The sequence below is a fragment of the Saccopteryx leptura genome, chromosome 1, assembly GCF_036850995.1.
Source record: "Saccopteryx leptura isolate mSacLep1 chromosome 1, mSacLep1_pri_phased_curated, whole genome shotgun sequence".
Taxonomy (NCBI): Eukaryota; Metazoa; Chordata; class Mammalia; order Chiroptera; family Emballonuridae; genus Saccopteryx; species Saccopteryx leptura.
Genome location: NC_089503.1, coordinates 307,950,585 through 307,974,044, shown reverse-complemented (window position 1 = coordinate 307,974,044; position 23,460 = coordinate 307,950,585).

Sequence of the window (23,460 nt, the reverse complement as noted above, 5' to 3'; positions counted from 1 at the left end):
GGTCAGAGTCCGTTTCTCTAGTTCATCTACAGTAGGACGTGGGTCACAAAGGAACAGCAGGGTTGACACACTTTGCTTAGAGTAAAAGCTACTAGGGCCTTTTCTGGCCCCCTGCCACCTCAGCAGAGTGCCTGGGTGGCCACTGGATAAACTTTCCCAGGAAACAAGAATCCTGATTCAAGAGGTACCCCCAGCTCCCCAGACTTGCTGGCATTGCCCTGGCATTGTCTTCTCCCTTCCCCATCTGAATCCCTGGCATGAGCTGCCATCAGGAGAAGGTGACCACCCCCCAACCCCAGAATATGAGATGGGCAGGCAGACTGCCCAGAGTTTTGGGGTGTCTCCTGATGCACCCAGCACCCGCCCAGGAACTGTGTACAGGGCCTTGGGCTCGCTGACCTGCAGGCAGCTGCTCTCAGTCCAGCCTCTCTGTCATATGTCCCAGCCTGGTTTCAGAGACAGAATATTCCAGTTCAAGTGTGATCAACAGACCTGAGTTTGGCCCTGGCCGGTTGGCTCAGTGGTAGAGCGTCAGCCTGGCGTGCAGGAATCCCGGGTTCGATTTCTGGCCAGGGCACACAGGAGAAGTGCCCATCTGCTTCTCCACCTTGCCCCCTCTCCTTCCTCTCTGTCTCTCTCTTCCCCTCCCGCAGCCAAGGCTCCATTGAAGCAAAGTTGGCCCGGGCGCTGAGGATGGCTCCATGGCCTCTGACTCAGGCGCTAAAATGACCCTGGTTGCAACAGAGCAATGCCCCAGATGGGCAGAGCATCGCCCCCTGGTGGGCGTGCCGGGTGAATCCCAGTCGGGCGCATGTGAGAGTCTGACTACCTCCCCGTTTCCAACTTCAGAAAAATAAAAAATTTTAAAAAACAGACCTGAGTTCAAGTTATATCTCCATCATAACTAGGTGTGCTATTCTGGCCCAGTTGCTCAGGGCGAGCCATAACGCCATGAATGCCTGAAGGCTCTCGTGAGGGCTAGGTGGACGGAAAACATCCTGTGGACTGCACAACCTTGCACAGCGTCTAATGAGCTCCCTTGGCTCCTGCTGCAGGCCCTGCTCTAGGCCAAAGTGGGGGGGGGGGCAAGGGACATGATCAGGGGACCCTTTTTTTCTTCAGTGACATGTTTATTTAATAGAGGGTGGTGACATTCCCCAGCACAGCCTCTAGGTATAAATATTTACCCATCAAGAGCTCTAGGAGGACCCTGGTCCCGGAGTGAGGTGAGGCCCTGGAGAACGTCCCAGGACGGGGCAGCAGAGGGAGGCCGGAGAGGGGGTGGCGGGAAGTGGAAAAGGAGAAACTGCTCTCCCAGTGGGTGCTCCTGCTGTCTGCTGTCAGCCTTTCCATGGGCCAGCCTCACATGTGTGTCACAGAGCCCCGAGGAGGGAGGTACTACTCTCCCCTTTGACAGAGGAGGAGAATGAGGCTCAGAGAGGGTGTCGCGCAGCTGGGAGCCCAGGCCAGACTGACCTGGGGGTCCTGACCTGCCACCCTGCCTGCAGCCTCACAGCAGGGCCAGAAGGAAAGGTGCCTGCTGGGGGTGGGGAGCTAGAGTGAGGCTGAGGGCGGGAGAGCAGTGGAGAGGGGTAGGGGAGCAGCATGCGGGACTGTCCTTCCACTGAGTGCCCCGACACCCCATCCTGAATGTCTCTGTCTCTCTGCATCCACCTGTGGCTCTGCCCCACTCCTAGGGACCCACCTCTCCCTCCTCCTCTCCATCTGTTTCTCTCTCTGACCCTCTCTGCCCTGCCCTTGTCTCCTTCTCCATCTTTTTTCTCCCCCTCTATCTCTGTCCCCGTCTGTCTCCATCCTTGTCTGTCTCTAATACTCTTCCTCCTTCTCCGGCTCTCCTTCTGTCCCTCTCTCTCTTTTCCTGTCTCACAGGACAGCACTAAGTAGAAGTGACAGAGCTCGGGTCCTGGGCACTGTGGCACCTAGTTCCTGTGGCCGGGACCTAGAGGACTGTTCCTACAAGAGAGCTGGGCCGGGCGGGGACCAACACGATGTCTGGGGATGACCAGACAGGCCGGCAGAGGGCTTTAGGAGAGGAGGGAGCAGGGTGCTCTGGCCAGACGGCCCAGCTGGTTTGAGTGTCATACCGTGCGCTGGTCAGGGCACGTACAGGAACAGATCGATGTTTCTGTCTCTCTTCCTCTCTCTCTTTCTCCTCCTTTCTCTAAAATCAATAAAATAAAAAAATAAAAATAAACAAAGAAGAGTAGGAGGCTGGGAAGGACCTGGGACAGTAGGAGTCCCTTCCACCGAGAGAAGGGAGCTGTCTCCCTCATTTCCGCCTTAGAGCCAGCAAAATAGATGTGCAGTTAAATCTCAGCCCTGTTTTACCCTGAGCAACCCCGGTGGCTTCTCCCAGCCTCAGTGTCCCCACCTGCCTCCCTCTCCGGGCTGGTGAAGGGGCTCAGGGAGATGACACAGAAGAAGCCACTGCAGAACCTAAATGTTTGCTGAACGGGAAGGAATTCCACAACTATTTTAAAGCGTTCTATATGCACCAGAGCCAGCCACGCCGGATCCACGGCCCCGGAGGGCGGGTGGAGGTTAGTCTAACACCAACACGCACAGGGCCTACCACAGACTGGAACTGACTCACTTCACACAATTCTGAAAGTTAAGAGCAATGGATTGTTGGCACTAAAGTCCTGCCCAGTGCCAGGCACTTCCGAGTGGCATTTGACCTGACCCCGGGGCAAGTGGGATTCTTAGTCTCCCTTCACCACTGGGACACCTGGGCAGCAATCCCTCTAGTCTTCCCACAGATATTCCCTGGGCACCTCCAGGGACCAGGCGCTGTCACAGGCTCTGGGCAGAAGGTGGTAGATGAGAGAAACAGAGTTCCCGTCGCATGGAGATGGACATTCCGAGTGTGACACCATCAACCAAGAAAGTGGAGAAGAGTGGTGTGACCCAGGCCAGGGCGTGAGGCAAAGGGGAGGAGTGTGATCCAGGCAGGGGCGGCAGGTGCAGGGGCTGGGAGGACGGAGTGAGGGAGGCTGGGGCACCGGGGGGGGGGCAGAGTTGCTGGGACGGCTGTAGCTAAGGGGACCGTGGTGGGACAGGGGCAGGGTGAAATGTGCAGCTCACCCCGTGAGTAAGGCTGTGCTGAGTTCAACCATGATCTGAGTCTACGTGGTTTTTACACAAGGGTTAGGGGACAGGATCGGAGCAGGTGGAGAGGACAGAGGGCAGAAGCCAGGGGCTGACACTGTCCAGGGCAGGTGGGACTCAGCGGGTGCAGCCAGCTCCCCTCTGAGCCAGCTCTGCCAGATCAGGAGCTGAAAGGGGGTCCTGTGAGTGCTCAGACAGCCCCCCAGGAGGCCAAAGGGCCTGATTCCCTCTCAGTGGCCTTGTCTATGCCTCAATCTCAGCCTCTCCCCTTATACCGCTGGCCTCAGTTTCTCTCTCCTCCCTAGAAAGAGGAGCTCATTTTCTTTTAACGCTGCTGACCAAACCAGACCCAGGGAGCACTCTCGTCAGTGCTGAGAGTCCTGGCCTGCTTCTGCAGGGGACAAAGGACAGACTAGTTAACAAGGGGGGGGGGGTATGACAAAGAGTGCAATGCAACATGGAGATAAACAAGGACACAAGCCATCCTCAGAGGCTCCATTCCCTGGAAGCTGTCCTGTGCAAGGCCAGGCCGATCACCTTCTGGCGCCTGTGGCCAGGCCAGGCCGGCTCCCTCTCCACAGAATGCAGTTCAGGGAGGCGGCAGCTGCACCTGGCAAGGGGGCCGAGTCTATCTGGCTTGCTAAGCTAATCTCCCCACACTGAGACCACGAAGTTTGACTTAAATATTCTAGTTGCTGTGGCAACCTTCTCCACTGCTTCTACCCCTGTCATTCTCTATTGCAAACCTCAGTAGGAACTTTTTGCTTCAATTGGAAACTTATGGTTGCCAAGGCAACCCTCTTACAGCACTCTGAGGATGCAGGTGGGCTGCAGGTGAGGGTGGGGATCTGTCTATCGTGGCAGAGGAGGGGTCCAGGGCAACGGTGGGTGAGGGGAAGATGTTTGGGGTAGCATGTGGGGGAAGGGGAGATGAAGGACCTCCACACTGTCACTCATTTGTTCCCTCCCTCACTGGCTTGTCGTTCATTCATTCATTCACCTGTATCCTCGGCCACTCGAGCACCTGCTCTGTTTTCTGGCTCTTTGGTTTCATGAGGGTGAGCAGGCAGAGCCCCCCACAAGTGTACAGCCCACGTGGAAAAGCGGGAACAGAGGGTGCGAACTTCGGAGTCAGACAGACCTGGGTCTTCATGTAGATTCCTGACTCTCTCATTTATAAATGGATCATGGAATGGAACCTGCTTCTGAATAGTGGGAGCAGCAGTCAGCCCAAGTCCCCATCACGAGCGCTGATCCAGGTCTTCCCGCTTGAGGAGCAGGAGGGCCCGGCCACGGCTCCAGGTTGGTTCTCCGGTGGCAGGGGAGGGGATGAGTGCGGGGCCGAGGGTGGGGGGCAATGTGGAACCCGGGACCAGGCCAAGACGGAGGGCAGGGCCGGGGAAGTCCTCACCCACTTGGAGAGAGAAACAGAGAGCCCTTCCTCCCCTGAGGTCCGTGAGGTCCCAGAGGAAGGGATGGGGGTGGGGAAGGAGCAGTGTGTGTTGTTGAGGGAGGGCTTCCTGCCTGGGCTTTCTAGGCACTGACTCATTTCATCCTAACACCCAGGAGCCAGTGCTCTTTCCCTCTGTTTTGCAGATTTAGAAACTGAGGAATTTAGAAAGGTGGAATCAGGTCACCCAGAATGTAAGCAAGTTGATCTAGAATTCAACCGTGGGGTTGTTTTCCTTCCGAAAGCCCTCGTTTAATTCTCACAACAGTCCTAGGAGGTGTATTCCATTATCCCCGTTCCACTGATGCAAGAAACGAGCTGAGCGAGGTTCAGCAGCTCTTCTGAGATCACGTGGTGAGGAGTCCATGCTCCTTCCCAGCCCCCCTCAGCCCAAATCCCCAGACCCAGGACCAGAGCCTGCCCTTTCCGGTCCAGAAGTCACCATGGGAAGAGGGACAGGAGGGGAACCGAAATAAACCTGTCGTTTCTGCTCTGCTCTCAGCTTCCAACAGCCTGGCTTCCAGGGGACCCGGGCCTGGTCCCTGGTCAGGTGGGGGTGGGGGGAGGGGCTGAGGCAGGGGCCTCCAAGCTCATGGGACCACGCGGAGGGTAGGCACCGGGCTGAGAGGCCAGGCAGGCCGCTGGGACAGGACGGCCCTGTTTCCTGCTCCTTCCCTGGAATTGTCAATACCATGCTTTAGTCTGAGCCGCATGGAACAGACCAGAAGCCCCTTACAACCGTGAGGACTATAGGTGGCAGAAAAGGAGAAGTAAGAAGGTGACCCTGGGAGGTGGGCAGCTGTGTCCTTCCTTTCAGAGGAGAAACCACAAATCGGAAACATGAAGTGACACATTCGAGGCTCACAATGACCAAGGGACGTGCAGGTCTGAGGCTCAGACCACGTCTGCAAACCAGTAGCTAGAGCCCCTCTGGCTGTAGGGGTTTCTGTTTCTGAGACCCTGTTTTCGACTTCCTCACTCAGTGGGCAGCCCCTGGCCGCGCGGACCCCCCACTGTGTGTCCTGCCACAGCCAGCTCCTCCTCTTCCTCAAACCCGCCAGGCCTCAGCCCCCCAGGAATGTGGCCCTTGGTACCCCCCTCCACAACATGCTTCCCCCATGGCTGTTCACACCCCACCCGGGGCTTTGCTTAAACACCCCCTCCTCAGAAAGGCTCCCCTGCTCATCCTTCCTGAAACAGGCACCCCCTTGGCTTAGAATAATCCGTTTTCGAGGCAGGGGGTGGGGTGCTGGACACAGGAAACGAGAGCGCCGTGCTGGGCGTGGGTGCCGGGGTTTCTTAGCTCCATTCTTTCTATCCTTCCCTGGGGTCGATATTTTCATCATAAAAGCTTTTAAAATAATAAATAATAGAAATCGACATTCCTGCCACCATTCCTGTCCCATTTCCCTGGTTTATTTTCCTTCCGAGTGCGTGACCTCCTGACATCGCAGCCTGTGTCTACCTGACGGTTGGTGAGTGGCCTTCCCTGGGAGGCTAGGGGCTTCGTCTTATTCCCTCCCATCCATCCCCAAGGGTCTGCCGCCGGCTGGGCACACAGCTGCTGCTCAGTAAGTGTTTGCCAAGTCAACGACAGAATCAAATGCACCACAGGAGGTGGGTATGGTCAGAACAGCTGAGCAGGGATCCACGGCTCTGGGCCCGGGCCTGTTTTAACCCCAGGTGTGGCGCTGAGAGGACACTTACCCTTCATTTACTCATCCAGCAAACGTTTAAGCACACCGCTTCTCACCAGGTCTGATGCTGACACCAAATGTGCCCAGCTGAGTCTCTGAACGTGCTGGAGACGTGACAGGGGCTGTGGGAACCCTCAGAAGGGGCACCTCACCCTTTCTGGGGCATCGGGTGGGCTTCCTAAAGGAAGCGATATCTAAGTTTAATCTCAATATGGAGCCTGCGGAGGAGGAAGTGTGTTCCGGGCACAAGACAGAGCGCAGCCAGAGGCCCGGCGTGGGGCTGTCGTAGTTCAATGCGGCTAAGACAGTGTGTGAAGGTGCCTGGAGGCCAAGGCACTTTCCTACCCAGCAGTCCAGCCCTGGAGGCCTCACACTGACCCCTTCATCACTCCCCTGTGCTCCAGTCTCGCACTTCAGAGCCCACATCAGGGGGACCCAGAGACATTCGTGGCATTGAGGGGGGCCGAGAAACACCTCCAGCATGTGCGGGAGGAAGGGGTGGTTCACCACTGGCAGGAAACCAGGGAGCATAATTGCCTTTTGTGGTTTAATTCAACCTGCTGAGTCATGCCCTGGATGGTTTACTGGGCACAAGTGCTGGCCCCAGAGGCCCCCCGCCCCTTGGGGGAAACCGAAGAGGCTGGGGCTTCACCAGGCCACCCTGCTGCCCTCTCCCTCCCTATGTTCTTTCCTTGCCCACCCCACCCTTGAAGAGTGTGTGGACAGTTCACCAACTCCAAAGAGTTCATGACCCACAACGTGAAGACCATTCATTGTCTCCTCCCAGGATCAGAAACAAAGCAGAGAGAAACCCTTAGTGACGGAATCCCAGGCACTGGCCCCTGTCTGGTAGCTCAGTTGGTTAGAACATTGTCCCCAATATTCCAAGGTTGCGTGTTCGATCCCCGGTCAGGGCACACACAAGAATCAACCAATGAATGCATAAGAAAGTAGAACAACAAATCAATGTTTCTCTCTTTCTCTCCCCCCTCTTTCCCTTCCCCCTTTTTCTCTCTGTAAAGTCAATACAACTTTTTTTAAAAATGAAGAAGAACCATCATCATCATCTCGGGCATCAGTGAGGCACCAGTGGGGACGTCTCTGTGTGGGCAGCAAAGACTCATCTGGGTCAGGAACCCTCAAACCAATGCAGGGGAGGCGTGGAGAGCAACACTCCCACCTGTTCCGCTCTTTGCGATTGACAAGCACTTGCCCACACAGCTCTGCATTTAATCCCCACGGACAACCTCACAAGAGGATGGATGTCGTCTTCCCACCTACAGATGAGAAGACTGAGGCCTGCAACTCTCCCGAACACACAACACCGTGAAGGGCCAGAGCTGGGGTTGCAGTCCTGGTCTGACTGCTCCGCCTGTGTCTGTTCTGCTCTGCGAGGGAAGCGGAGATCGTTTCCAGGAGCTGGAGGCGCAGGGCAGGCTGAGGTGCAGGGCGAGGCTGGGCCCCGCGCAGGGAACCTCCCTCAGGCGGCGGCTGCTCCCTCCACAGGCACCCTGAACGTCCCTCGCATCACACGACTCATCAGCGGACTTCCGTGGGGGTTTCTTTGTTGGCCTCCCTGCTAGACTCCAAGCTGCCATCTGATCATTCCTTCACTCACAGGGTGCCAGGCTGTTCTGGGTGCTGGGGATACAGGCGGCGTAACGGGGCAGGCCTGCATACTGGTGCTGTGAGGGGGTCAAGGGGGAGGTATTTCATAGGCCCTATACCTGGATACCCGGTTTACTCGGTGGGGAGTGCAGCCCAAAACTTGTGACAATGGCCCAGTCCCTCTCCCCACCAGATCCTGGCGTTTCCACTCAGGACTTTGTTCCTTTTGCAGCAGACATGGCTCCCTGTTAAGCTCAGATCTGCTACAGAGGAGGACACACTGCCTTGCCCATCAGACTCCTAGTTTGCCCAGTACAGAGCTCAGCATAAAGAAGCCACTGTCTGCAGAGGTGTTTGCTGAATAGACAGAGATAACTTCATTCCTTCAGTAACATCTAGGTTATGCCTCTATATGCCCGGCGCGGTCGAGGCAGTGGAGATGTCGGGGTAAACCAGGCACACTGTCACTCCTTCTGTAACGGCCCAGATCCTGTTTCCCAAACACCCTGGGCTCTCTCCTGCCCTGTCTTCCTCAGCAGGATGCAGGAAGGAGCAAGCACAGAGACACACAAAGCCAAGAGTCGGGGACCAAACAGGAAAACCATAGCTTTCTCAGGGCCCTCCCAGAAGTCAGAAATCAGGGCCTCTGACTTCTACTTGCATGTCCTTGGCCAGAAGTGGATCGCCCTAGCTGCAAAGGAGTCTGGATGGTGGTGTGCTCACTGGGCCGCGTCAAACATACTCAGTTGTTTCGGAAGAAAGGGAAGATGGAGGATGGACATGGTGGGAGACTTGGCTGTGTCTCTCTCACTCTTGATGATGATGAAGATGACTATGATTCCTATCATTATTGTCACTAGCACTGTGACCATTTCCTGGCTGTTCCCAGAACACCCTCACCCCCATGCCAGGAAGATACTTCCCCCTACCCCAGCCTCCCCCCACACACACCCCATAGGAGGGACTCCCTGAACTCCCACCGCAGCCACTCAGGACACAGGTCACAGGGGCTCCTTGCCAGGCTCAGAACCACACGAGCCCAGGGACCTAGGGTGTGTCCAGATGGGGCTCCCAGCCACGCCCCTCCACCAGCCACAGCCCCAACAGGGAGAGCTAGTTTGAGAGCAGCTGGCTGGCAGGTGACACCTTGTGACAGAGAAGCTCTCACTCAAACCAGGTGGACCCTGGCTGACCTGATGCCCTCTCCTCTCTCACTACCTCTGCCCCCCGCCACACCCGCACCACTGGGAGCTCAGCAGTGTGGGCCCGTCCTTCCTGAGCTGGGCCTGGCCTGAGCTCACTGCTCCCACTGGCCCAGCCCCGCCCCTTGGACCACCAGCACACATCTAATCCATATTCCACATGGCGTACCGTAAATATTTGAAGGCAGTAGTCACATCCTGAGCTCTCCTGCCTCCTGGCAAAGCAGCCCAGTCTTCTCCTGCTCTTCCAGGCCTTTCTGCTCAAGCCCCTTTCCCCAACATATTTCTAGGTCGCATTTACCTTGAGTATCCAAGGTCCCTTCACCACAAGCTCACTGGGCCCTGGCTCTGTGCGGGGCTGTGGGGACACTGACAAAGGTCCCAGGCCTTCCTCCAGAGCAGCCTTGTCTTCCTTGGAGCCTCTGGAAGCATGGGCCCCGCTCCAGCCGCCTGGGATAAGGTCAGGTTCAAGTGCAGTTGTCTGCATTGCTGTACTTGGGATTCTGTACTTTTCTTCTTTATAATCCTTGAATTATAGTTCTTGAATTAGGTTTTGTGGCCTGGCTTTGTGGATCACTGCGGGCAGGTTCACGCCTCCTCCTACCTTATTCCCTGTAGCACCTGGCGTGCCAAGAATATTCTGGTCAGTTTGTAGGTCACAGACCTCTGAAACCCCCAAGCCTCGAGGGGCTTCAAGTATCAGCTAGTTCAATGTTCCCATTTCACAGATGGGGGAGCTGAGGGCTGGAGATGTCACGCTGCCGGTTCCAGCTCTCTCCAGCGTGATTCCCCCAGGGGCCCTCTGCGTGCTTCTCCAGCCCCAGGGGGCCTGTTTATCTGACTCAGGCTCTGCCTCCAAGCCAAGTCCCTGTTTCTCATGGTTTTCTCGCTAACATCCTTTATCACAGAGCCTCATTAGAGACTCTTGGAATATCTAAAGACTGTGATATGCTGTAAGAGGAAGTGCCAGGACCCCAGACTGCATCTACTAACATGATCACAACTGTATAAAAATGCTGCGTGCATGAGAACTAGGGCTGGACGTGCTAACATTGTCCTTCCATTTTGGGAAACCCAGCAAAAAACCTCAACCCCTTTTCATTCTTAAGGAGACAGAGGCTTGAGAGATTGCAGCAGGCCTGTGGTGGAGGCAGGATTAGAGCCCAGGCCTCGGCCGCCAGTCTGGCCAGATTTAGTGGGGAGGACTGAGGTGCAGGCCCAGTGGAGGACTGAGGTGCAGGCCCAGTGGAGGATGAGGTGGAGGCCCAGTGGAGGACTGAGGTGGAGGCCCAGTGGAGGACTGAGGTGCAGGCCCAGTGGAGGACTGAGGTGCAGGCCCAGTGGAGGACTGAGGTGGAGGCCCAGTGGAGGATGAGGTGGAGGCCCAGTGGAGGACTGAGGTGCAGGCCCAGTGGAGGACTGAGGTGGAGGCCCAGTGGAGGATGAGGTGGAGGCCCAGTGGAGGATGAGGTGGAGGCCCAGTGGAGGACTGAGGTGGAGGCCCAGTGGAGGACTGAGGTGCAGGCCCAGTGGAGGACTGAGGTGCAGGCCCAGTGGAGGCAGTAGAGGACTGAGGTGGAGGCCCAGTGGAGGACTGAGGTGGAGGCCCAGTGGAGGACTGAGGTGGAGGCCCAGTGGAGGACTGAGGTGCAGGCCCAGTGGAGGCAGTGGAGGACTGAGGTGGAGGCCCAGTGGAGGACTGAGGTGGAGGCCCAGTGGAGGACTGAGGTGCAGGCCCAGTGGAGGATGAGGTGGAGGCCCAGTGGAGGACTGAGGTGGAGGCCCAGTGGAGGACTGAGGTGGAGGCCCAGTGGAGGATGAGGTGGAGGCCCAGTGGAGGACTGAGGTGGAGGCCCAGTGGAGGACTGAGGTGGAGGCCCAGTGGAGGATGAGGTGGAGGCCCAGTGGAGGACTGAGGTGCAGGCCCAGTGGAGGACTGAGGTGGAGGCCCAGTGGAGGACTGAGGTGGAGGCCCAGTGGAGGATGAGGTGGAGGCCCAGTGGAGGATGAGGTGGAGGCCCAGTGGAGGACTGAGGTGGAGGCCCAGTGGAGGATGAGGTGGAGGCCCAGTGGAGGACTGAGGTGGAGGCCCAGTGGAGGACTGAGGTGCAGGCCCAGTGGAGCCGGCTGGTGTCCTTCTGCTTGCCCCTCAGGCCTGGGCACCAGCAGACAGGCCCACAGGACCAGGCTGCAGCAGGTGGGCCTGGGGACAAAGCTGCTCCTATGTGGACCAAGTTCTAAATTGAACCCAACCCACAGGGAGTCTAGTCACCCCGGCAATGTGCAAGCTGCTCTGCAGGAATGGAATCAAGTGCTGTTATCACCATCGCTGTCACCAGGAGCCTGCTGTGGCCAGGCCACAGGACAGGCACTTTGATATACATTATCTTACTGAAGTCACCTCTGTCTTCATGACTCTGAGGAGGAGAGCCCTGGGGCTGGAACGGAGACCCTGGGCAGAGTTACACACAGCCTAGGTATGCTTGACTCTAGGGACAGCAGTAGATGGGAATTAGGAGGCCTGGGCCAAGACCCCGTCTCCCTGCCTGTCTCCCAGGCTACATATAGGGACGGTTCGGTGTCCCTCCATGGTGGGAGGGATGGAGAACAAGCATGATCACTCATGAGCAGGCAGGCACTCTGGGGCTCTTATAGTAATCTTCCGCCCTCAGGGCTTAATTACAGCCATGCCCCCTGTGGGACTGGTGAATAGTGCCACCTTGTGGCAGGCAGCACCAGACAGACTTGGCAGCTAGTGTTTCATATCTGCTCCAAGCTGTCTCATCCCCTCTCCTAGGAATAGATCCTGACCCAGACCATAATGGGAGGAAAATGATCCAGGTCTGACCAATCAATCACTATTCTCTCATATCTCTAGCAAATGTGATTGGTCTAGGACAGAAGGACTGACCCAGTAGGGCAAATCATAAAGCTCCCCTGGGAATGATAGACGGATACTATGAGAAAAAATGCCTGCTTTCTTGTGTGTGTGTGTGGGGGGGGGGGGGGGGGGGGGGTTGTGAAAGAGTTGCTGAGTCAGGACTTCAGAGACTGTCCTGTATACTTCAGAGAAAGTGAAAATATTGATCAGACGTCAGTTACAGACAACACGATCTATTCTAGTTAATCTAAGCAAAAAATTATTTTAAAAAAATTACAGGAATAGCCTGACCAGGCAGTGGCACAGTGGATAGAGCATCGAACTGGGACGCAGAGGACCCAGATTCTAAACCCCAATGTCGCCGGCTTAAGCACATGCTCATCCAACTTGAGTGCGGGGTTGCTGGCTTGAGCATGGGATCATAGACATGACTCCATGGTCACTGGCTTGAGCTCAAAGGTTACTGGCTTGAAGCCCAAGTTCGCTGACTTAAGCCCAAGGTCGCTGGCTTGAGCAGTCACTTGCTCTGCTGTAGCCCCCAGGTCAAGGCACATATGAGAAAGCAATCAATGAACAACTGAGGAGCCGCAACAAAGAATTGATGCTTCTTATCTCTCTCCCTTCCTGTCTGTCTGTCCCTGTCTATCTCTCTCTCTGTCAAAAAAAAAAAAAAATTACAGGAACAACTTCCCAAAACACACTACACAACTGGACCACTGTGGGGGCTTTGGCTCCTGCTTCCATCCCAAAGCTGAGTATCAGTCACACTCAGTCACCAGCCCCAGAACCATGCTCCCCTCTGCTATGATCCACCCAGCAAAACGGGTGCTCTGCGCCCTGTCTCTGTCCCCACGAAACTCAGCCCCAACTTCTAGTCCACATCGTGCTTTCTGGCGCAGGCCTGATGTCACGGCTGGGTGGCTGACACCCGCAGGGGAGTCTGGGAGACGGAGGTGAGTTCCCCACTTCTGCAGCTCAGGAAGCACGCCGCAGGAGGGTGTGGCCAGTGTGGCATGTGCCACAGGCAAAGTCTGACCTCACCATCTTCACTGTCAGGCGATGGCAGTCACGATGTCCAACCCTTCCCCTGCAGGGCCAGCCCCGTGGGAAGGGGAGGACAAGAACAGAGTGCAGGGCCACACACACCAGCAACAGAAACATGGCCATCCCTTAGGTCAGGCTTTCCCAGTAAAACAGAGGCCCCAATCCCAAGATGTCGGGAAGCCCCTCACTGGCTGTGTGTCTGGGGGTCGCATGCCCTCTCTGGGCCTCAGTCTCTCCAGCTATAACAGCTCTGGTGATCTGACACTGCCCAGGTCCTCTTGGGCTCTGGTGGTCGAAGTTCTCCACGCAAAGGGGACTGTGATCAGATGGAGGCAAACTCACGGCTTGGCCTGGGCCTCTACCACCTGTCCCCAAGGCGCCTGTCCCCAGAAGCCCCTTCCTCCCCTCCACCCTCACTCCCTCTGCCTGTCTCCTTAGTGCCTGGTTCCCTGGTCGGCCTTCCTGACCGCCATCTCTGTCCTCTCACAGCCCAGCCCGCCCCAACCTGCACCCCCTCCACTCTCCTCCAGCCCCCTTCCTCAGCCAGCTGAGGCTGGACCGGGCATGAGGACAGGGCTGAGCAGATGGTGGGGGCCACAGACCAGACAGCGGCTCAGACTGTTCACCTGAGGCCAGGGGTTGGTGCTAAAGGCTGGAGTCTTGTCTTCCTCCCCAACGAAGGTGGAGGAAGATGCTTCCAGGCTTGAAGCAGCTGCTCTCCGACATTCCGCCCCCACCCCCATCCAGCTCCACTGCTGAGGAGCGAGTTCCATGTGGGTGCTGTGCAAAGAACTGTCAAAGCACGTTCTGGCTCCCAGGCTGGGGGCTTATGTACTTATGCCTGCTGCTGCCAGCCCAGCCAGCCCCCTGGGCTCCATCTCAGAGCACAAGGCCACCCCAGAACCCATGCACCAGGCCGACGTGGAGGCCCCTGCTCTGACAGGATCCCAGAGCACTGTGCTCTCTCCTGGGCCCATGCGCTGGTCCTGCTGTTCTTTCCTGGGCCTACCTCCTCCGAGGCAGGAAGAAATGAGCTCTGCTCTGTACTCTACTGTCTAGGAAACACAGCGAGGCTCAGTAAAGGTAGTTGAATGAACTAAAAAAATCAATAATAATAATAGAAACATTTGTATGTTATGTACCATGTGCCAAGCTCTTCTAAGGATGCTACATACATTAATGCATTTCATCTCCGTTACAATGCAGGTATTATAACTACCTCCCTGAGGGAGTAGATGAATGAGTGAATGCCATTCTCCTGGAGAGAAGGCACTGACCCACGAGAAATGAGTGCCATTACCAGGCAGACAGCATGGGAGGGTGAGTGATAAGGTCATAATCTATTCCCTATTCCATACATCTCTTTAGATCATCACAACTCTTCAGGCAGGACCCCTGGAGGAGGAGGACCCCTGGAGGAGGAGGATCCCTGGAGGAGGAGGATCCCTGGAGGAGGAGGAGGGCCCCTGGAGGAGGAGGACCCCTGGAGGAGGAGGATCCCTGGAGGAGGAGGAGGGCCCTGGAGGAGGAGGATCCCTGGAGGAGGAGGATCCCTGGAGGAGGAGGAGGACCCCTAGAGGAGGAGGACCCCTGGAGGAGGGGGAGGACCCCTAGAGGAGGAGGATCCCTGGAGGAGGAGGATCCCTGGAGGAGGAGGACTCCTGGAGGAGGAGGATCCCTGGAGGAAGAGGATCCCTGGAGGAGGAGGACCCCTGGAGGAGGAGGATCCCTGGAGGAGGAGGACCCCTAGAAGAGGAGGAGCCCTGGAGGAGGAGGGCCCCTGGAGGAGGAGGATCCCTGGAGGAAGAAGATCCCTGAAGGAGGAGGAGGACCCCTAGAAGGGGAGGGTCCCTGGAGGAGGAGGAGGGCCCCTGGAGGAGGAGGATCCCTGGAGGAGGAGGATCCCTGGAGGAGGAAGGGCCCTGGAGGAGGAGGATCCCTGGAGGAGGAGAACCCCTGGAGGCAGAGGATCCCTATAGGAGGAGGATCCCTGGAGGAGGAGGGCCCCTGGAGGAGGAGGATCCCTGGAGGAAGAGGATCCCTGGAGGAGGAGGATCCCTGGAGGAGGAAGGGCCCTGGAGGAGGAGGATCCCTAGAGGAGGAGGACCCCTGGAGGCAGAGGATCCCTATAGGAGGAGGATCCCTGGAGGAGGAGGATCCCTGGAGGAAGATGATCCCTGGAGGAGGAGGATCCCTGGAGGAAGAGGATCCCTGGAGGAGGAAGATCCCTGGAGGCAGAGGATCCCTATAGGAGGAGGATCCCTGGAGGAAGAGGATCCCTGGAGGAGGAGGATCCCTGGAGGAGGAAGGCCCCTGGAGGAGGAGGATCCCTGGAGGAAGAGGATCCCTGGAGGAGGAGGATCCCTGGAGGAAGAGGATCCCTGGAGGAGGAAGATCCCTGGAGGAGGAGGATCCCTGGAGGAGGAGGACCCCTGGAGGCAGAGGATCCCTATAGGAGGAGGATCCCTGGAGGAGGAGGGCCCCTGGAGGAGGAGGATCCCTGGAGGAGGAGGGCCCCTGGAGGAGGAGGATCCCTGGAGGAGGAAGATCCCAGGAGGAGGAGGACCCCTAGAAGAGGAGGGTCCCTGGAGGAGGAGGAGGACCCCTGGAGGCAGAGGATCCCTGGAGGAGGAGGATCCCTGGAGGAGGAGGACCCCTGGAGGAGGAGGATCCCTGGAGGAGGAGGATCCCTGGAGGAGGAGGACTCATGGAGGAGGAGGATCCCTGGAGGAGGAGGACTCCTGGAGGAGGAGGATCCCTGGAGGAGGAGGATCCCTGGAGGAGAAGGATCCCTGGAGGAGGAAGATCCCAGGAGGAGGAGGACCCCTAGAAGAGGAGGGTCCCTGGAGGAGGAGGAGGACCCCTGGAGGCAGAGGATCCCTGGAGGAGGAGGACCCCTGGAGGAGGAGGATCCCTGGAGGAGGAAGATCCCTGGAGGAGGAGGATCCCTAGAGGAGGAGGACCCCTGGAGGAGGAGGAGGACCCCTAGAGGAGGAGGAGGACCCCTAGAGGAGGAGGAGGACCCCTAGAGGAGGAGGATCCCTGGAGGAGGAGGATCCCTGGAGGAGGAGGACCCCTGGAGGAGGAGGACCCCTGTACGAGGAGGATCCCTGGAGGAGGAGGAGGATCCCTGGAGGAGGAGGAGGACCCCTAGAGGAGGAGGATCCCTGGAGGAGGAGGACCCCTGGAGGAGGAGGAGCCCCTGTATGAGGAGGATCCCTGGAGGAGGAGGAGGATCCCTGGAGGAGGAGGAGGACCCCTAGAGGAGGAGGATCCCTGGAGGAGGAGGACCCCTGGAGGAGGAGGAGCCCCTGGAAGAGGAGGAGCCCCTGGAAGAGGAGGGCCCCTGGAGGAGGAGGACCCCTGGAGAAGGAGGACCCCTGGAGGAGGAGGATCCCTGGAGGAGGAGGAGGACCCCTAGAGGAGGAGGACCCCTGGAGGAGGAAGACCCCTGTACGAGGAGGATCCCTGGAGGAGGAGGAGGATCCCTGGAGGAGGAGGAGGACCCCTAGAGGAGGAGGATCCCTGGAGGAGGAGGATCCCTGGAGGAGGAGGACCCCTGGAGGAGGAGGATCCCTGGAGGAGGAGGGCCCCTGGAAGAGGAGGATCCCTGGAGGAGGAAGATCCCTGGAGGAGGACCCCTAGAAGAGGAGGGTCCCTGGAGGAGGAGGAGGACCCCTGGAGGAGGAGGATCCCTGGAGGAGGAGGACTCCTGGAGGAGAAGGATCCCTGGAGGAGGAGGACCCCTGGAGGAGGAGGATCCCTGGAGGAGGAGGACTCCTGGAGGAGAAGGATCCCTGGAGGAGGAGGATCCCTGGAGGAGGAAGACTCCTGGAGGAGGAGGATCCCTGGAGGAGGAGGAGGATCCCTGGAGGAGGAGGACCCCTGGAGGAGGAGGAGCCCCTGGAAGAGGAGGGCCCCTGGAGGAGGAGGATCCCTGGAGGAGGAGGACCCCTGGAGGAGGAGGATCCCTGGAGGAGGAGGGCCCCTGGAGGAGGAGGATCCCTGCAGGAGGAAGATCCCTGGAGGAGGAGGACCCCTAGAAGAGGAGGGTCCCTGGAGGAGGAGGAGGACCCCTGGAGGAGGAGGATCCTTGGAGGAGGAGGACTCCTGGGGGAGGAGGATCCCTGGAGGAGGAGGATCCCTGGAGGAGGAGGACTCCTGGAGGAGGAGGATCCCTGGAGGAAGAGGATCCCTGGAGGAGGAGGATCCCTGGAGGAGGAGGAGGATCCCTGGAGGAGGAGGAGGATCCCTGGAGGAGGAGGACCCCTGGAGGAGGAGGAGCCCCTGGAAGAGGAGGGCCCCTGGAGGAGGAGGATCCCTGGAGGAGGAGGACTCCTGGAGGAGGAGGATCCCTGGAGGAGGAGGAGGACCCCTGGAGGAGGAGGATCCCTGGAGGAGGAGGACTCCTGGAGGAGGAGGACCCCTGGAGGAGGAGGATCCCTGGAGGAGGAGGATTCCTGGAGGAGGAGGATCCCTGGAGGAGGAGGGTCCCTGGAGGAGGGCCCCTGGAGGAGGAGGGCCCCTGGAGGAGGAGGACCCCTGGAGGAGGAGGACCCCTGGAGGAGGGGCAGAAGGCACACAGGCCCAGCCTCCCTGTGCTAGAAGGAACACCTCGTGAGTGCCACCATCCCCTTCTAAAGGGATGGGTGGGTGGAAGCTGGGGGACTCTAGGAGCCAAAAGAGACCCTTCAACTCACCCTGGCTGTGACAGTGACAATAGCAGGAGACTGATGACCGGGGGCTAGAAGCAGCTGGGTGGGTCCTGGGAAACCAGGCCACCCAGAAATCCTGTCTAGTATTTGATGTGTCTGCATTTAGTAAGAGACCCAATAAAGTAACTGTGGTCATCTCCAAGGAGGGCAAGTGGGTTTTGGGGAGACAGCTTTGGGCAAGGGGGATTTACTTTGGGCGAGAAGGTTCTACTTTTGCTTTTTTAACATAGCAAACATTTTTTAAAATTAAGTATATATTTGGGGGGTGGGGGGAGGGAAGGAGGGAGAGGGGGAGGGGGAGGGGGAGGGGTACAGAGAGAACTGGATGGAGGGTGGCGGAGGATGATCTCTCTTCGGGTGATGGGTATGCAACAGAACTAAATGACAAGATAACCTGGAAATGTTTTCTTTAAATGTATGTACCCTGATTTATTGATGTCACCCCATTAAAATAAAAATTTATTTATAAAAAAATAAAAAATAAATAAAAAAATTCAGTATATATTTGACTTGAATAAAAATTTCTGTGAGTCTCTCCTTTTAAGTCTCTAAGATTGCAAGATCCTTCTAAGACAGATTTTGTGGTTCTCAGAGGCTGTTGGCAAGATTAACCCAGCAGCCCATGGGCTAGGATGCCAGCTTCACCGGTTGCTGTGACTTCACCTCAAGCAGCCTCAGTCTCATCTGTAATCGGAGGTGAGGACACCTGCCTCCCCTGGAATGTTAGAAGGTTAAACGGGATAAAGTACAGGAGGCGGCCCCCGGGGTCTGGTACCTGGCAAAGTTCTGTCTAAACAAAGTGAGTGGTGAATGCACAGAGAGCCTGGAGGATTCTTCAGGCGGAGTCTGGGCTGCTGGCTCTGAGCCAGGGAGTTTCTGGGATCCCAGGGCATGGGCCAGGGAGTCCTTGGGAAGCCACTGGAGAGATCCTGAACATGACCAGGCAGGACCCTGGAGTTGAGAGGATAGCTGCGGCCGTGCCTGGTGTTCTGGTGCCCCCTCATGGACACTGTCTTCCTCACACCCTTGGGAGAACAGGAGGGCCTACTTTTATAAAAAAAAAAAAATCATCTAATTGTTTGAGGTTGAAAAAAAAAGTGCCATGGCTCAGGACAAGGTAAGAGGCCAAATGGTTGCTTTGGGGCCCCTAATATACAGCATTTAATGTCAGCAGCTCTTGACAACACCTTATTAACCACAGGCACCAATTGCTGAGCAGGGACACAGTGTCCACACTCTGAAGGACACTACCTGCGTTACTTCTCTTCACCCTCCCACACCTCGCTCAGTCTGCATTATTATTATCCACTTAAAATCTGGGGCAACAGCCCTGGCCGGTTGGCTCAGTGGTAGAGCGTCGGCCTGGCGTGCAGAAGTCCTGGGTTCGATTCCCGGCCAGGGCACACAGGAGAAGCGCCCATCTGCTTCTCCACCCCTCCCCCTCTCCTTCCTCTCTGTCTCTCTCTTCCCCTCCCGCAGCCAAAGCTCCATTGGAGCAAAGATGGCCCAGGCGCTGGGGATGGCTCCTTGGCCTCTGCCCCAGGCGCTAGAGTGGCTCTGGTAGCGACAGAGCGACGCCCCGGAGGGACAGAGCATTGCCCCCTGGTGGGCAGAGCATCGCCCCCTGGTGGGCGTGCCGGGTGGATCCCAGTCGGACGCATGCGGGAGTCTGTCTGACTGTCTATCCCCGTTTCCAGCTTCAGAAAAATACAAAAAATACAAAAAATACAAAAAAAAAATCTGGGGCAACAGAGGCCCAGGGAGATTTAAAAAGAAAAAAAAAACACACACACAAAAATCTCAGGGCACACAGCCAGGAAGTGGTAGCATTAGGATTCAGCCATCAGACCTTACCCCTCATTCTATAAGGATCAGTAATTGTATTTTCCATTTATCCAGGGCTGGCCTGGCCTCATTCAAGTCAGACCCCCAGGCTTCATCTTTTTTTTTCTTTTCTTTTTTTTCTTTTTTTTTTTTTTTTTTTTTTTGTATTCTTCTGAAGTGAGAAGCGGGGAGGCAGAAAGGTAGACTCCTACATGTGCCTGACCGGGATCCATCCAGCAAGCCCACCAGGGACAATGCTCTGCCCATTTGGAGCTTTGCTCTGTTGCAACCGGAGCCATTCTAGTGCCTGAGGCAGAGGCCATAGAGCCATCCCCAGTGCCCGGGCCAACTTTGCTCCAATGGAGCCTTGGCTGTGGGAGGGGAAGAGAGAGACAGAGAGGAAGGAGAGGGGGAGGGGTGGAGAAGCAGGTGGGTGCTTCTCCTGTGTGCCTTGGCCTGGGAATTGAATTCAAGACTTCCAAACGCTGGCCAACACTCTACCACTGAGCCAACCAGACAGAGCCCCAGGTTCCATCTTAATAGCTGTGACATATCGTCCTTTCTGAACCTCAGTTTCCTTATCTGTAAAATGGGTAGGGCTTTCACAACATTAATAGCGGAACTCCTGCATCCCAGTAACCACAATCCCAGGTAGACCAAGAGTTAAGACAGCATCAAAATAAGGAGAATGGAAATCCATATTAAAGAGCTATGGTCACATGTGAATGACATGCATGAAAAGCACCCACCAGCCTTTCTTTTTTGATCCATAGATAGTAACACATGCCCTGAATTTTGAGCCCATTCTAAAATGTTTTTTTTTTTTTATAACTTTAATATTAGCACACTTGGAACAATTATTGTTGTGCCAGGCAGTCCTGTGAGCTTTAGAAACATAAACCCATGTCATCCTCACATCCCTCCATGGCATGGTCCCCATTTTACAGATGAGGAAATTAAGGCTCAGACAGGTACAGTAAAGGCCCAAGGTAACAAAACTAGAAAGTGGCAGATATGGGATTTGAACCCAGGCTAACTGGTTCTCAGTCCATGCTCTTAACCACTATGCTTCATGGCCTCATATTTTAAGGGTAAAATGCTTATTTTTTATCTATGTGTTACCAAAACTTGTGTTAGAAATCATTGTCATGTACTCTTTGGCCAGGCCATGTTTTAAAACAAACATCTGCTTTTGCTCATCTAACTTGAAGCTTCCGTAACATCACTGATTGTCAAATAAACACAAAACTGACTTATTCATGTTTAAATATGTATGTGAAAAAATTACAGCATCCAAAAGTACACAAATTTCTTCTTTCATGAGCTGATATTTAGAATGTTGGTCTTTGGCATTTCTTAAATTCAGTATTTTTGTGGTTGTTTCTTAAGGAAAGAGAACGGGCTTTTGCCGCCTTGTAAGCACTTCTCTGCAGTAACATTTCAAATGGGGACTATCTTTATTTCCAATGAATGAACACCTAACTGATACAATCTTCACTACGCTTTTCTTTACAGCATTGCCAGTGTCCCACTATTGATATATATTTAACAATATGTAACTAAGGACAATTTAAACCATGTAAGTTTCCAAGCCAATGGGTGGAGGGGCTAAGTGGTGAGCAAGCTCATCCATGCTCTCCACGCTCGAGTTTTCTCCTGGATTGGGGGCTGGAGATGGAGGTGCAGGGTAGCTCTTAACAGGAACAGATGTTAGACCCACAGAAGCCTGGGGTTGGGTGGGGCCAGGGGCGCCAGGAGACGCCCTGAGTCACACAGGCAGGACAGGCAAGAATTGAGGTAGAGAGAACAGGCACCCGTCCTTCCAATGAACATCTTTGTGCCGGACCTGGCTGCAGCTTGACTTCCTATCACCTCACCTAATCCAACAGCCAGCCCAGGAAAGGACTACTGTCGTCCGCTTTTTACAGATGAGAAAGAAGAAGAGAGAGTAAACAACTTGCCCAGCAGAGGAACATGTGTCCACAGAACAGCATGTGGCAGGCGAGGGGAGGGAACGATCTGAGCGCAGCTTGGAAACCAAAGCTCCACCCAGGTTATGAGCCTTTTCCTTGATTTCACCCAGGCCCTGGGCCCAGCCCCCACCGTGACTCCTAGCTGGAGTGCTCCCCTCTCTGGACATGAGCTGACTTTCTTGAGAAAGCTGATAACATATGTACACATGTAGCTGGAAAGGCAGTAGGGACAACTGCCTAAAGAAGTAAGCCTCAGATGGAGAGTTGCAGGGGACCCACCAGCGATCCAGGAGAGGGACAGGCAGCCCTGCAAACACCTGAGAGGTACCTGCAAAGCCTCGTACTGGCAGATACCCAAAGAAAAGCTGGGCTGGTGAGAGGCAACACTGTGCACCTCCCTTCCTATTCTCAGTCTTTCTGGAAGCTCAGTAGGCTTCCCCAAATGCCCAAGAATTTCCCAGGCCCCAGGCCTTTCTGCCTGCTGCTCCCCCTGCAGGGATGGAGGGACGTCTCTCAGTGCCCCCCACGGAATGTTGCTATATAGGTTCTAAGCATACCCGCTCCTCCTAGGAGCCCTAGACCCCACCCCCAGCAGCCACAGCCAAGCTCGTGGCTCTTCCTTTGGTGCCTTCACAACGTGCCTGCCAGCAGGGACACACCTGGGGGACAGGGACTATGCCAGGGCAGTCTTCCCCCTGAGCTGCACCTCCAGATCAGGACCGTCTACCCTGAATCCTGACCGTCATCACTCACTAAGACGTGCCTCTCGGAGCTTCAGTTTCTCCACCTGTAAAATGGAGGTGACCACGGTGCCAGCACCCACAACCACTGGGGGATTAAGTGCATCCCACTTTACAAATGTAGCAACAACCATCTCTGGATGAGACTCCGATGAGTCCACTCCCTGAAGAGAGATCCGTCTCCATCTCCAAGAAATGCCACCCACAGCTGCAGGGTTAGAGCTCACTCCCCAAACAAGGAACAGAGGACCACGTCTGCAGATACAGCCCCCGCTCAGGTGTCTCAACCTGAGCATGACAAGTGAAGGACGAGGAAATGCTCATGTGCTCTCAGGAAGATCCAAACAAGAGGACGAAACGTTTAGAAAAGTTCTCAAGTGGCCTGACCTGCGGTGGCAGTAGAACAAGTGTCAACCTGGAACGCTGAGGTCACCAGTTCAAAACCCTGGGCTTGCCTGGTCAAGGCACATGTGGGGATTGATGCTTCCTGCTCCTCCTCCCTCCTTTCTCTCCTTTCTCAGATGAGTAAATAAAGTCTTAAAAAATTTAATTATAAAAAAAAAGAAAAGTTCTCAAACAAGAAATGGGTGAACCCAAGTGAGTCAGAGGAAAGTGGATTGGGCTCCTCTCTTCTATTTCCCTGAAAGGCGTAGCTGGAGCCTTCAGCAGCTGGAAATCACTGCTCAACATGACCACAGAGGTGCCAACTTCTTTCTGTTCGTGTTTAGATCAAAAACCTGACTTTTCAGTCCTTCCTTTGTTTGATTTCACTTAGTAATTTTTAAACAGCTTATCTGCTAATACTTTATTAGAATAAAAAGCCTTAACATCTATTTCTAAATTCCTGTTTGGCTCGAAGATTTATATTACTAAATGTATTTTAAATATAAAATATTTTACTTGCCTGACCAGGTGGTGGCGCAATGGATAGAGCGTCAGACTGGGATGCAGAGGACCCAGGTTCAAGACCCCGAGGTTGCCAGCTTGAGCGCAGGCTCATCTGGTTTGAGCAAGGCTCACCAGCGTGGGCCCAAGGTCGCTGGCTTGAGCAAGGGGTTACTCTGCTGTAGTGCCCCGGTCAAGGCACACATGAGAAGGCAATCAGTAAACAACTAAAAGTGTTGTAATAAAAAAAATTGATGCTTCTCCTCTCCCTTCCTGTCCGTCCCTCTCTCTGACTCTCTGTCAAAAAATATT